The sequence below is a fragment of the Dromaius novaehollandiae genome, chromosome 2, assembly GCF_036370855.1.
Source record: "Dromaius novaehollandiae isolate bDroNov1 chromosome 2, bDroNov1.hap1, whole genome shotgun sequence".
Taxonomy (NCBI): Eukaryota; Metazoa; Chordata; class Aves; order Casuariiformes; family Dromaiidae; genus Dromaius; species Dromaius novaehollandiae.
In genome coordinates, this window is record NC_088099.1 from 135,191,853 (window position 1) to 135,207,292 (window position 15,440).

The following is a 15,440-nucleotide window of genomic DNA, read 5'->3' on the forward strand; positions in this document are numbered from 1 at the left end:
AAAATACCAAAAAACAAAAAGTTAATCCACACAAGATTGTAATTTTGTTAACACTGCATAATAGACTGTATGTATTATGAAAACGTTCCAGATTCATGTAGTCAGTATTTTTGGCAACGATTTTAAACTGAGTCTTACATTAAGCTAACATCTGTTTTCTGACCTTGTAACACTCACTTCATTTTGTTACAATCATTTGCCTGAACTGCATCCTTGCAAATTTTGAATCAATATCAACGAGTTAATTCATTTTGCCAGCCCTACAGCAACCACGTCTTTCATTTCCTCATTTTTTCCCACTGTACTTTATCTTTTGAAGATAGGGGTCAAATAACATCTTAATTTGTCATAACAAATACTTTTACCGAATTCTTCAAACCGAAGAAATATGAAATGGAACACAGAAAAACTGTACCAACATATTAACCAACTTATACGGAAGGTTCCCAAAACACTTTACAGCTTAAGCGTCATGCAAACTATATGTAAAAACGTAACTTTTTTTACTAGTAAAAAACTCAGTAATGACAAACAGCAACTCCATATAACAAAGTCTCCATTTCCAGCTGAAAATCTGGCCAAACCACTATGTTAAGGATAATCAAAAATGTTCCCTAAACGTTAGCAAGTGTTCCACTCCAGCTGACAAACACAAAGGAATATGTCTGCACTCCGATCTGAGTTTATCTATAATTTACACACGCTGTTTTTTCAACTTTAAACTTACCTCTTTGGGTAAGAATAACAGTGTAGCTAAGTTTCTATTGTCTAATATTTGCCCTGAGTTTTGTACGTATTAGTGTCTACCAATAGCAGTAAGATCCTTCCCCCCTCCCTTTTTAATGACTAGTGTAATCAGTGTGGCATGAGAAAATGAGAAACTACCCATAAAAATGACAACATCTTGGAGCAAGGCCGAGCAGTAGCCCAAATGACAGTATGGAAATCCATAGATCCTCATAACAAGCCACACAGCAGAGGGATGGGAAAATAAACTTTACACAGCTTTTTTCAAGAACGCGTTTTGAGCAGCTGCAGCATATTATACAGCTATGCAGGCCCCCTTTCACTGCTTGCTCTGGGCCTTGCCCAACTTAAAGATCTATAACCTATCCTTCCGCAATCCCAACACTATTTACCTGTCTCCTTGCTCTCTTTCTCCCTCGCACACATAAACTTTGCCTCCCAATATAAGGTGCAGTTTAGAGGTGCACAGTGAGGGTTTCTAGGTCAGTCCAAAATGCCTAATTTACCTACACAATGGTTTTACTCAAATATTGTGGATTCCAACACACCTGCCAATGCATTTGGAAACAAGGGCATAACCAGCAAACGAGTTATAGAACAAGTTGCACTGCATCAGCTACTTCACCACAGCAGACACCTGCATTTACCCTGTGATACATGAGAGAGAAATTACAGGTAGCTTCTCCCTGTTCCAGTGAGCCTCAGAAGAACAGATGGGAGGAAGGGAGCAGCTTTCTAAGGTTAGTGAACTTGAGGCCAATTAAACTGTCTTTCTAACATCAACTATCCAGCTATATCCCAACTAAATATCTTCAAGTGAAATCTGTCACTCTGTCTGCCCTCTCCTGAAGGTGCATAAGTAGGTATACTTGCAGGTAGCAGCCAATACCTGAAAATTATCATCTTATTATAATAATGCAGTCCAATGCTCCACCTCCACATGCCTGGAGGAAAGCATGAACAGGTCATTTGTTAGGGAGAGTCCTTAATAGCCAATATCACTGTGGGCAAGAGATGGCTATTTATGAATATGGCCTCAAACTAGTTAAGGATGTTGTTGACGATAGTGTCTTCTCCAGATATGACCTTCTGCTTTGAGATGTACGTGTAACTCAATCTCACAGGTAAACTGATAACAGAAGACTCAAAGATCATGAAATTATCACAACACATCAATGAAAACATGAGGAAGTACAGCCAGTTCACAGCCAACGAGCCCATGATAAAGGCTTTGATAGTGGCCTCATGGAAAGTTTACCACTTCTCCTTTGGGTTTATCTTCTGTTTTCAGGTGTGTTTAGTGAAATAAATAAACACAAATAACATAACAAGTAACAACATAATAAACATAAAAATAGAAAAGTATATACTATTATACATAACTATAAAAATATACATTACATAGTTTAGTGAAATAAATACATCACCACTAGGTAGGAATTCACTAAAAAAAAAGAAAAAAAGAAAAAGAGCGGGATCATCTGTGCATATTAGCTTTTTTTCTCTCAGATTCTGTATCTCCATGGAATAAATCATACTGTTACACATCTTACTTATTTTTATACATTTTACAATCCATTTTCAACATGAATGCAATGGTTGTGATTAAATTAGTGCAGAATGACTTCTACATGAATAGGTCTTAACTCTATACTAGCCTTGCCATTTTCTAACCCACATTACTTTTACACCATGTTGCATTTACCTTCCTGCTCCATTATTCAAGGGTCTTCTTATCTGCTGTCATCTCCATGTTTAAATGCTGACACATGTTCATGACCAAACTTGTGAAACACACCATTCTTATTATAACAGTATTATACTATGCCTTGAGCACCCGTCTAGAGCACTAAATTTCTCAAACAACTCAAAAGAGAAAATCAGACTTTTTTATCCTCTTCAAAAGCGAACATACAGTTCAGCTGCAAAGAAAGTTACTTCTCCAATAGCCTATTTTGTGTTTCATTAGATGGACTGCCCTGAGCATTAGATATACAGTACACAGAACAACTCTTCTGAAGTACAAGGATTGAAACAAGCCACTGCACTGGTATATGTAATGTGAATTTAAGAATGAGCTTTAAACTTATACGAAAATTTGGGGTTAAATCATTCGTGCCAATGTGGGGTAACACTCTTACTCAGGCTCCAGTTCTTCCTGGAACTTTGTGAACTTTGGACAACTTTTAAGTTGCAAGAGGAAGTTGCAAGTTCTTTAAAATCAGACAGTGTCCAGAATCCAGAGTCCATAAATTACCCTAGCAGAAATGAACTCTTGTGCTATTTAATCTTTTCAGTGATATCAGACAAACATTTAGCACTAACTATATAAGGATGCGTGTTAGGAACCACCTGATCTTATTCTCACTGATGTAAGTAGCAGAATCTCCCTTAACTTTGGGGGTGTTAAATTGTGCACCATGGTCCGGCACTTCAGAGTCCTATTTATGACTCATTCACTTCACATTATTTTAAGCTCTGTGTTAACTATATGGGCATGAATCTAAAACATTCATGTTCCAGCTGATTTCTTGCCCGGCTGTAGCTAAACAATTGTTGCAACTGGCGGGGGGGGGGGGGAGGGTGCAAAGAGATTGTTTGAACCAAGAGTTTGCTACAAATATAATAGAAGTAAACGCTATATGGTATGGAATTTTAGGAGGTTTTTTTAGATTAATTCCTTGAGATTAGGGTTTTTGTGGATACATATGCATACACTGTGCATAACCCCACCAAACACACCATAAGGAATGCAAATTGCCAGTGGTTCAGGTCTGAAAAGCCGGTAATGTAATGACAGAATCAAATTTGACAGAAGTCTCACAAAACTACATGCTGAGGATGGGGTAATAGTAAGACTGTAAATAGAAATACATAACTGAATGAACAGGGAATAAGAATTCACATGCAAGTTTCTAAGCATATTTTTCACATTTGTGGCAAACATGAGAAGGAATATGAATTTCCTTAAAAGTTAACCAAAAATAAATATTTGACATTTTTCCAATTTTCAGAGAGGAGAGAAGGGAAATCTGGAAACTTTCTTTTGAGAGAGGATGCTGAATAACTGGCATCACAATCCACTTGTTTTCATTCTTCCCTTGAGAAAGATCTTCTGCTAAGACATATATGCGTTTAAAATTCAAAGTCTCTATTCCTTAGAACAACATTTGAACCAGGAACAGTTCCCCAGATCACTACACCAGCAGCTATACAAGAATATTAACTTGATTAAAGTCTTGTTGTATTTGACAGAAGTTACTCTATACTACATGAAAGTTCTGAGTGGAGGACAGCACCCTGAAGCCAGAGTTCAAGAAGCATGCTGCATTTGCTTAATGTGTTAACTTTTTTTCATTTTCAGAAACTGATTAATACTTAGACTGTCCTGCTGCAGTTTGACTATGCCTTGACATCTCTTGTTTTATCTCTCTAAAAACAAACATTTCTGTTTTCATAAGGTATCATCATTAGTGGATTGCATTATTTGTGTGTTGGCTCCAGCCTTGCTGAATGGTCAAGAGCCTATAATCGGTCGCAGATGCAGACCTAACAATTACTGCTACAGACCTTCCACTGAGCCAGGTGCTGATCCCAGAACTGACTGCATGCAATCCCTGTGCTTACAGAAGCTCTACGGACTTTGAGAGACCACGGCAAGGACTTTTAAACAAAGTGCAGGACATAGACCTTAATGATTAGGAGAGCCTGTGTGATGTTGGCAGATTCAGACTCATGGTAAACTAGAGGTCCATGACAAGAATTATTTTCGCATTTGTACTGCAGATTGCAAGGATTTTACAGCACTCTTATTATGACCAGAGTGGCTATTCATTAAAATTTAAAACCTTTATAAGTTCAGATATCAAATATATGGCTCATAAGCAGGCTACGTGATTATATTGTACCAAACAAAACCATCTTAGACTGTGCGCAAGCTCCATTGCTCATAGGTGATTTTTGCACTCACAGACCACCCAACTAACTTTCCAAGCAAGAAGTAAATCAGCGTTCATGATGGTTACCAAGTTGTTTCAGGAGACTGTAATAACTCCACATTGACCCATCACGTGAATCCCATGGAATTAAGTATTGCGTAATGAAGACATATGAAAAACTAGTAGTGCTGCTTCATTGTTGCGCATGCACAAGTAGTTCTCAGGACATCATAAACCATATAAGAAAAGGTGTAGGGAGGAAGATTTCAGACCCTGAGAGGTCACAATTGGGGCTGTTACAAGGAAGTAAATGCAGACAGGAAAAAAAAAATCAGAGAAACAATGAGATAATAGGAATAAAATCAAATAAGAACTCAAAGAGTGACAACTAATGGGTAGAGAGTTACAGTCCCTAAGGAAGCACATTTTCTCAATGAGCATGACAAGATACAGAATACTTAATAAATGTAATATAGTCACATCACTGAAACTGTTTTCTGTTCTCAAAGAAGCAATAATTTTCCTGTGCCATACTATACCAAATGTCTTGCTGGTTTTGCTTTTATCACAGGAGCAAAGAAAAGGACTTCTTTTAAACATAGCAAGAAAGGACTTGTGCTGTACATAAATGTATTACAGAAAAGAAAATCTGTTTCAAGTAAGGTATTCAAATGATGAATTTCACATTTATATCCAATGCTCTCAGACTTTCTAAATGCTCCATCTAGAGCACAAACAGCTCACCCGAAGCACCTTTCTCCCACTACTCCACAGCACCAGCCAAGTCTCTTTTCTGCCAGTGCCTGCTCTGCTGGCAGTTAGTTCTACAAAGCTTCAACTGTCTTCTCAGTGCTAACTTTCTTAAGTTTCCTTTTCTTAAGTTTCTCTTCAGGGGACAGAGCGTTTGGGGCATGTTGACATGAGGGAGCACAGCACAGAAATCCTGGAACTAGAGCTGTTGCCACAGCACCAAACACCCACACTACCAAGCCTTGCTTTCTTCTTCACAGGCCAGCACACATGCTCATGTGTCCACACTGTACTCCACTGAACCAGACAGATTTACAACAACGGTCAGTGCTAGCTTGAACACTCTCCACATATGCCACTGTGCACCACAGAAAAACCTGCTGCATACTAGAGAAACAAAACCTGACCAGAACAACAGGTAGAAGCAACATCACAGAATGGAAAACAAAGGCATAGCAGCCAGTCCACTCTTACCATTTTCAAGATAGACACTAACCCATTTTACAAAAGGTTGAAGGACGCCAGTTTAAAATCAGATGTGGTAAGCAGTGATACAGTTGACTCTAAAGATAGATTATACCTACACATAACACATACTCTAGTTAGAAGTGTCTTACTGGCAGTCTGTAGTAGCACAAAGTTATCATTTAAGGAGGTACAGTCTACTTAAAACACTGTGAAGACCATGTTAGTATCGTCAAGTTGGTAGGCTAGATGACTGCACACCTCTACAAGAGGCTGGGGGCACATGTTGCTGGGCACATATTCCCTAAAAAAAGCAGTACAAGGAGATTACAAAAGACAATTAGATTATTAAAGATGCTGAAGCTTATTTTGTGGAAGGGGAGAAAAGAAAAAGAAAAGCTTCTGTGTGGGGATCCAAATCAAGAGATGAGGTAAACGGCTTATATCACAGACAGTCCTTGAGACAAAGCTGGAGATAAGGAAACAACAGAATGTTGTTGTTGAAATAAAAGAATGATGGGAGAAGAAAAAAGGAAAGAGTAGTATCCCACTGCTACAGTGGGATAAAGGTTGAAATACAGCTTTTTCCAGGAAATAGAAAAAAAGAAAATACAGCACATTAATATTAATTAAAACATTCAAAGCTGTGCAGCTCTAAGGCTTTTCAGCCACACTGGTGAGTGTCATGGTAGAGGGACTGGAAGTGCTACCAAGCAAATTAAGTGAGATATTTTCAAAAAAAAAAAAAAAGCAAGTTCTCCTAGTCAGGCCTAGTGGGAATACTGCTGGCCTCTGCCTGCCTAGCAGAAACACAGTCAGACAGGCCATCTACATGCCAAGAAAAATGGGCTTAGCATTCCCCTTAATATGTCCCAGTGCTTCTTCACTGGTGCCAGGATAGCTGTTTCAATATCGCTCTCAGCTAGTGCAAGTATAGCTGAAAATCAGTGAGAGCACAAAGACCCCAAAGCACAGAAAAAGGAAGACAAAGTGCTATAATTGCAATAAAGCTGGAGAGTTGCTTAAAAGACAAATTTCCCTACCCTCCTCATGGGCTGTAACACTTCTCTCTAGCCTTTGTATAGTTTAGCAGATCTTTTGCAATGGCAGGTCTGTAGTTATAATCTACTCTGAATCTCATTTGCATGCTCTGCTACCCCATAACAGCACATTCAAATGACTCTTGCAATATATTTTGAACACGTTGAACCCAGAACATCCAACATAGGATTTCCTCTTCCCCTGCCCATCCCCTTCCTGAGTATTTACCAAAAACTTTCACTTCCTCAGTGGCACAGACACCAGTTTTGGCAATCGCTTAACTATGTTCTCCAGCTCCTGTCTTCCCATATCTGAATCACAGCTACTGTAGGACATTCAGCACCTTACTGGACAGTTTTAGAAATCACATCAAGCCACATGGTAGGCCTGGGGCTTGCCCTACAGAAAAACAGTTTCTGTCCACTGAGTCTAATGAATTTAAGCCTCATGATGCTGGTAAGGGATACTGGAGCAGGCAGGTAATTTCAGTAAATGTGATATATACATTACTTTTCAGATCTTTTCTCACTTGGTTGATACTACTGGGAAATATCACCTTTATCAAGATAGAGTAAAAAAAACAAAAAGAAAAAAGAAAAAAGAAAAAGCCATAAGAAAGACCTACACATTTATAAATAATGTCACCATTATGTAGGAATTCACTAAACATACTCATACCTTCTAATATTCATTTTGTTGGCAGCCCCTAGTGTAGTCATGTATGGAAAGAACAAACCTGTTCATCAGCCAAATATACCTCTGCATTAACTCCTGTAGTATCATATTATTTCAGTTTATGCCCTAGAAAAAGCCTGAATATAAGATATCATCAAAAAAATCATCAAAATGGTTTGTACACAAATATCTGTCCAAACTAAGGAAGGAGACATGAAAAATAAGGCAATATATTATATATATATTATATTAACTGCATTTCCCACATCAGAAAACCCCCTTAATAGACTATCTTTTTGTTGACAAACTTCCTGAAATTGGTTTCTGCTAAACCAACAAAGGAGTAGTTAAGAACACATTTCTAAAGTCCCTTCCCTCTAAACTTTTATCATCTCTGGCTTTAAGTAGTCTTATAAAATAGAGGAGACTGCAGAAAACACAATTCGAGAAAAGTAGCTGTGTCCCTTACTTTAATCCCTAGGGTGAGCTATCAAATTCTTTAGTTTGAGATGATGGAATTTGCTATCATAGGTACTTTCAAGAAATGGCTTGGCCACAAGAACCTGCAAAGTAAAAGCAGGCCTTCACAAAGTAAGTAAGTATCAAATTTTTCAACCGCAATTTAGACAGGAAGAACTAGTCTCATGCTACACACAGCAGAGACCATAAAGGAAGAAGGACACATAGTTTAGACTGTTTATCATTTTAATACTTTGAACTGGAGTGAGATAGTATGCCGCACAAGCACATGAACAAACTGTAGATACTTGAGATGCCAGCAGTTGAAAAAGGATAGACAATGCTGTCCTCAGGTATAGCAAGTATTTGCTGCTTCCGTTCTTTCCCTAAGAACCGGCACCTACTCGTTCTCCCCTTCATCTTTCCCTAGTCTCCTCCTCCTTCTCTCTCCGGCAAAGTGTTTCTGCCAAAATAACATTTCGGTTCTGATGTTCAGCTGACAAAAGTAATGAAGCTATTTAGCTCCTATGAGGAATTCTTTAGGATGCACAACAAATACAGGTGTTTCATGAATATTTGGAGCAAATATTTCCAACACAAGATGAATTCTGCCTTTACATTTTGTTCCATGAAGGCACATTTTCATGAAAGATGCTGAAGACTACCGTGACTAATCCAATCCTGGAAATTACCACATTTAATGATAACGTCAACAGGAAATGTATTTGACTCAAGCAAAAATAAATAAAAAAGCACAGTCTGTTCCATCCTTCCCTGAAGGACAACTACCATTTAAATCTAAACTAAGAACATTCAGACTAAGGACAGTTACATTCTACTTGCTGTTTTATTCATAGAAGCTAAATTTCCTGCAGAAGTGATTAAAGTTACAGTTGTTCATAGTATAGCAGTCTCCTTTCCTTGTTTACTTTACTGAAGATTGTTTTCATACAAATGTAATTTTATAACGTTAATCTGCATAGTTTGCTGAGTCATGGCTTGGTAAGTCTCAGGTCCTCCTATCTATACTGTCTTTAGCAGTCATACACTCGTATGCAAGGGAGGACACACACAGATGGGAGAAATAAAGTAGCAGGTCATTGACAGGAGTAGGAATATGGTCAGTAAGAAAAAACTCCTAATTCTCAGAAGAACAACTGGTGCTTCTACAGAATGAACCTGTTCTTCTTAGAGATAAAAATCCTTTAAAGGTAAAATAATAATTATTACTACTTAATAGAGTTGCACAGTTTTGTTCATTACACTTACACACACAGCTTAATGGCTTCAGAACAAAGTATCACGTACTACACACAAAGCTCACGCAACCCTGAGAATCCCAGCCAAGGGATTCTCTCATTGCTTGCATTATCACATAATGTCTTCTATCCCTTAGGATACTGTAGAAATACAAAATATGCTCTATTTACAGCAATGCTACCACAGGCAGAATGCTAGGAGTCCTATTGTACAGCTAACTTTTTGTTTGTTTGTTCAAACCTTCACACTATTCCTCAACTTTTTTTTTTCCCCTGTGTTCATTCACTTTTGCAAAGGCAGCATCCATCCCAAGGGTAAAACTGACTTCACATTTCCCTGAACACAGGGAATAAAGTCATGCTAGCCCTTCACTCAGAAAATGCACATATGGAAAGGAGGAAAGACCCTGTCTCCTTCTCAGATCACCTAACCCTTTGAAAAAAATAAGAATGGGCTCGTGGCCAATACCTTCCCATCCAAAAAAACTCAAAAGACACCCATTAAGACTCCAAATAACATGTGAAGTACAGAGAGGCAGACAGTTCCTTTTCATCATGGAGATGAAGTCATATCTGAGATTTAATACTGCAATACTTAAATTTTGCTGAATAACTATAGATAGGCCAAATGCTACTCTCTAACAAGACAGACACCAAAAGTAGTGTTTCCGATCTTGCAGGCCACTCTGCTAAAGGGAGGGTCTTAGACCTCTTTCATTGCCTGTTCCAGGAATTCCTTCCCACAAGACCTGCTACTGTGTGATGCTATTTATCTTACAAGAGCCAACGAGGTCATAGGAATATATCTTACTTCAATTATACAGATAAAATTGAGGGAAACAGTGTAATGAAAGAGTTATTTATATATTCATAAATACATATAAGAAAGAATTTCACATTTAAGGGAAATCTATCTAATACACTTGAACGGATAACATTTAAAAGACAGGAATATTAAAGATCTTAAAGGCAATAGGGTCTAATCTCATAGGTGAAAGTTTCATAATTGATTGCACTGTCAGAAAAAGCATTGCAGAAGTCCACTGGTCAAGGTAATTATAAGGAAAGACACAAGACTATTCCTATTCCACTGCATTTACAGAGCAAAAAGGCTTATTTACTCAAAAAAATACAGGGGAAAAGCACAAGTTACCATACTGACAAAAATGCTCATTCTAAATCACTACAGTTAAAAATCTACATCATTACAGTTAGAAAAAAATCTCAACAGCATACAGGTAAAGTAGATCCTTATCTTATTAAATCAACTAGTCTGTAGCTCATCAGGCTGAAATGGAGAAAGAAAGAAAAAGCTATAAATCTCAGAAGACATCAACAGAATTTGACTTCAAGTTCATTAATTTTCAATTCTTGCCCGAGATTTCATAGTGTCCTCTTAACAGTATCCAACTGATTTTAGCTTGTTTCTACCTTTTCACAGAAAACTATTTTTTCTTCTCATCCACACTTGCAGTGCTGATAGTACTTATTATAAAGATATAAAATGTAGATATGTAAAACATAAGTTGCATCTATGCTGCATTCAATACAAGGTTGGAAGCAATTCACAGTTTCATTATCCTGTCTGTGAAACCAAACTACATTTTCCCAAGATAATTTAGTAATTTCCCCAAAAAATCTTTAAGATAGTCCCTTTTTTTTATAACTCTTTAGCAATACTAAGATGAATACAGACTTATCTACCTGTCGCTTACACTTTACAGACACTTGCAATTAACATTAGGATACCTAAATTACAAGTCTTCAAGGTACCCTGTGGGATCAAGCTAAAGAATTTCATTTCTGAGTTGTATTTCGGGGTGCTAAAGTACATTAAGATTGGTTGGACAGGCATTTTTTCAAAGGTAGAAACGAAAGGCAAGAGATGAGGTCTTGATTTGGGAGTTCAGATGAAAGAATAGAATAAGAATTCAACCTCTGTGCTCTCTATGTACATTGACAGTAATATGGTCTGCCTAAACAACTTTCAAGTGTTAATCAGTGCCAACAGAGATCAGCGAAACAGCAAGATGAGTTCCTGCAAACCTGTTAAGTACAAACATATAAAAGATGCATTTTCAACAGAAATCCGAAATGCAGAATCTTTACTGAGGGTGAGGCATCAACTGTAAAGATCTAGCTTGACTTTCAGATCCTAAATTAAATTTAGGAAGGAGAAAACCCCTCAAGGCTACTCCATAGGCACACATCATCATTACTACAGTAGTCAGCAAGAAACACCATGCATGAAACATCACTACACTGTTTTCTCTCTTTTAAGTACATTTGAATACACAGTTAAGAGGAGGCAGCTTTAACTTGGAAGATGCTCCAGGAACTAATCTACTAGAAAACGCAGCTAACAAGGAATATCCGGAGGCCGCATTACCTTTCTTGAATAAATTAGATGTATTGCCTTGGCTTAGGTCACGGACTGCAGACCTGGATCAGTGAATTTTGCAAGCGCAAAAGCCCCAGAGGACACCCTAGCCCTGAAGATCAAAACACGAGCTGGGCAAAGCCGCAAGAGGTTAAACGGTTCTTTTGAGAATTACGTATTTATTTGCTGTATTTCCTTTAAAACCCCATCTGCTCCCAGCGGGGAGGTCGCGGGCAGCAGCAGCTCCTCCCTGAGGCTGCCGGCAAGGCAACCCACCCCGAGAAGCAGCTCTCGCCTCACGCTGCCCCGTCGTGATCCACCTGGAGACCCCGGCGTGGCTCCACCGTCCCACCCTCCCCCCGCTCATCAGCCACAGGCGGCGGAACACCTCACCTTCGCCCCGCTCCCCGGCCGGCCCGTTGCCCCCCCCTGCCTCCTCCGCCTCCTCCTCCTCCTCCTCCTCCTCCTCCTCCTCCTCCTCCTCCGCCGCCGCCTCCTCCTCCTCCTCCTCCTGCCCCCCAGCCGTGCTCGGGCCCCTCCGGCCCCTCCGTGAGGGGGCGGCGGCGCGGAGGGGGCGCCGCGGGCCAACGGTCGCGGCGCGAGCCGCGCGCGGCGCCAACGGCTGCGCCCCGCCGCCAACCGCCCGCGGGGGGAGGGGGCGGGCGGGAGGCGCCCCCGGCGGGGCGAGCCGAGCCCTCCCGGGGCGAGCCGGGGAGCGCCGGCAGGCTGCCCCCGCCGCCGAGGGGCCCGCGGCCGGCCGGACCCCGCGAAGACACTTACTTTGCCGGGTGCGAAAGTTGGGCAGCGGCAAGTGAACTCCACGGTTACTGCCGGGCGGGCAGACGGGCGGCGCTGCCGCAGCGGAGGGGCCTTTCGGCGGGCGGGAAGGCAGGCGCCGCGCCGCGGCTCGCCTCGCCTCCGTGCGCGAGGGAGCGCCGAGCCGCCCGCTGCTGCCCCGCGGCCGGTGCAGCCCGCGGAGGAACTTCGCAGTGCTTCAGGCGGCCGCCTCAGCGTTTCTCCGCGCACTTCCTGGTGCTAGCGCAGATTTGCATAGAGAGCGGAGGGGACAGCGCGGCCAAAGAGGAAAAAGCTTTCGGTAACCGCGCACCGGCCGGGGCTCCTCGCGGCCGGCGGGGGAGGGGCGGCGGCCGGCGGGCGGGAAGGCGGCGGGCGGTGGCGGCTCCCCCGCCGGGCGGCGGCGCTGCGGGAGGCGGCGAGGTGGGACCAGGCGCTGAGCTGCCTGAGCGCCGGCGGAGCCGCCACCGAGCAGCGCTCCCGGCGCCCGTGCGCCCGGCCGGCTCCGTGAGGCGCCGCCACCCCGCGAAGTGCCGCTGGTCGGGAGGCAGCTGTGGGAGCAGCACGCTAGAAGACCGTCGTGAACGTCTCCAAAATTCAGCTACGGCAGCTTCTAAGACCCACGGGAGCCAGGGTTGGAAGAAGACAATGAACAAGTGAATGAAACAAGTTTATTTGTATTTATTTATTTATTTTTTAAACAGCGGTCTGCTGCCCTGTTGAAAGGCGGAAATGAGATCTCATAGATCAGCAGAAGTCCGAAGAGGCGGTGTGGGCGTGTGGACGTAAAGCCTAGATGAGGCAGCTGAAAAGCTCTGCAATAACTGGAGTCAAGACGCGAGGTGCATGCTGCCACACCACCTGAGGAAGTTTGGGGTGTGGAGATTTTGAAGACAGAATTTCAAAAGAAAAGTGTGGCAGCTTCCCACACAAAGCGCTGAGGACAGTGGGGCAAGTTTGAGGGACGGTCAAAGTGGTTCTGGAAGCAAAACGCAAAGTGCTCAAAGGGAACGAGGTTGTGTCTGTACCGTTTTCCAAGTCCTCCTGTAAAGTCTGACTGTGAGGTGGAGCCGACTGAGGAGCTGGCTAGGACTCCCAGCAGAGCGTCCAGATAGCTGGGAATGACTCAGTGCAGCTCACATCCTATGAGTTTAAGAGAAGAACCTGAAAAATGTCCAGGAAAGCAAACGGTAGCAATAGGATTTACATATCTGGTATGCATGCAAAGGCTTGCCACACACAGTGGTGTGCAACAATTGCTTCATTGTAGTTTGTGCTGCAGTACTCTCTCTTATCTGGGACTGGAGCATATAGGCCACTGCCTTAGTCCCACAGAAGACTTGGTCCCTAGAAGCGGTCAGAACATAATTTGTCACATTTCTAAACCAGTCCCAGATGTGTCTAGACATCTGTAGAGCTGTGAAAAGTGGAAGGGAAAAGTTGCTTGTCTTCTTTGAACTGTAGCATCAATGGTGATTCAGATACTCAGTATAAGACCAAACTCTAAAAATATTGTAGGATGAGGTTGTTGGAGATTCTTTCAGTTTTTTTAAATGAAAAGTTGGTAAAGGTTTTCTCCCTTTCCCCAGTTTATGTGAAGTTGTTTAAAAAGAAAAAATGACTGGTTTTCCTGATGAAAAAAATGTATAAAAAGGAAATACCTGATTTAGTTTACACTGTCTTTGGATTTTTTTTTTTTCAGTTGGAAATTTGGATTCCAAAAGTGTGTCCAAAAGTGAGCTACTTCGGAAATGCTATCACTGTGGCTCGTGAGAATGAGGCAGTGCGAGTGCCTCATGCTTCCACAGGACAAGTTCCTTGAACTTGTATCTTCTTCCTTGGAAAGAAGAAGTGGTGCAGAGAGCTCATATCTGTATTATCCTCCCTTCTTTCCTCCCCATTTCCTCTTTCTCCTCCCATTATCAAATATTCTCCTTTGTTTAAAATTCACTTTCCCATATCAAAGCATTAATATAAATAAAACAAAAATAAGTTTTATAAATGCATAACAGTGTCTAGCAGTCTAGAAAAATACTTTATTATCTGTAATGTGATTAATTCAGAAAAAATCAAAAAACTATTGAATTACACTTAATAAGCTGCTGTGCGATATTAGATCCAGGAAGCACAGCAGAAACTCATCAGTTCTGCCTCTGAAAAACTAATGTGAAAAGAGGACGGAGCAGAATGAATATACTGTGCTGTGTACAAAGAAGAGACAAAGACAGGTGGTTAATATTATATGAAATAAGTCACCATTTTATGCATCTTAGTTCTCTGTGATAAGAAGAATCCATACAAAATCTACCTTGGGAATTGTAAGCAGGAAAGGAACTCTGTCTGTCATTATCTATTCACCAAAAGGAAAACCAGAGCTGGCTCCAGCCTCCCTACATCTCTACCGTTAATCACATTTTTTAAAACATGCCTTTGTGTTTAGATCAAGAAAGATGGGAGGTAAAACAGAGCATGAAAGAAACTCCAAGTCTATCACTGAAGTTCTTGTAAAAAAGGCCGTGAGTCATGTTAGCCAGTCACTGTTCATACTCTGCTGTGGATTTTCTGCTTAGGGAGCCTAATGCAAGTCATTCGAAAGACTCCCTGACTATTTCTATACTAGTGAATTAAATACACCTGCAAGACAATTCTGAGGCCAACAGTCATTGAAACAGTCTGTGTCCGTAGTATTAAATTCTCTTGGCATCCAGAAGAAGATGGCTACATGCAAACAGTTATTTGAACAGTCTTTGGCACATGTTAACTAACTGCTAAATCAGCTCTGGAAATTTTTTGAGAGTGATAGTTGGCCTGGGCCAGAGATTAGTCTGACAATTTGTCACTAGCCTCAGAGCTCCAAGATCCAGGAATGTTCCCTTGGACACTGTATAATTCCTGGCATGCGCGTGGCCCTGCAACAATCCAGTTGTTCCT

At 41.3% G+C, this 15,440-nt stretch overlaps 1 protein-coding gene and 1 long non-coding RNA gene across 4 annotated transcripts in view; one reads left to right on the forward strand and one right to left on the reverse strand.

Moving 5' to 3' along the window:
* LYN (LYN proto-oncogene, Src family tyrosine kinase) overlaps positions 1–12,627 on the reverse strand; it is a 53,551-nt gene extending 40,924 nt beyond the window's left edge. For 2 of the 3 annotated variants that reach the window (XM_064507528.1, XM_064507526.1), the window contains exon 1: positions 12,495–12,627. The gene's annotated coding sequence lies outside the window, so the exon portion shown is untranslated. Of the gene's footprint in view, positions 1–11,723; positions 11,828–12,494 lie in introns of those variants that run through there. The other variant, XM_064507527.1, reaches the window with a different exon arrangement.
* A 42-nt stretch (positions 12,628–12,669) lies between these two features.
* On the forward strand, positions 12,670–14,183 carry LOC135327606 (uncharacterized). Its single transcript, XR_010387968.1, has 2 exons — positions 12,670–12,810; positions 13,214–14,183. It is a non-coding gene; the product is annotated as an uncharacterized LOC135327606 (long non-coding RNA).
* The last annotated feature ends 1,257 nt before the right edge of the window (positions 14,184–15,440 follow it).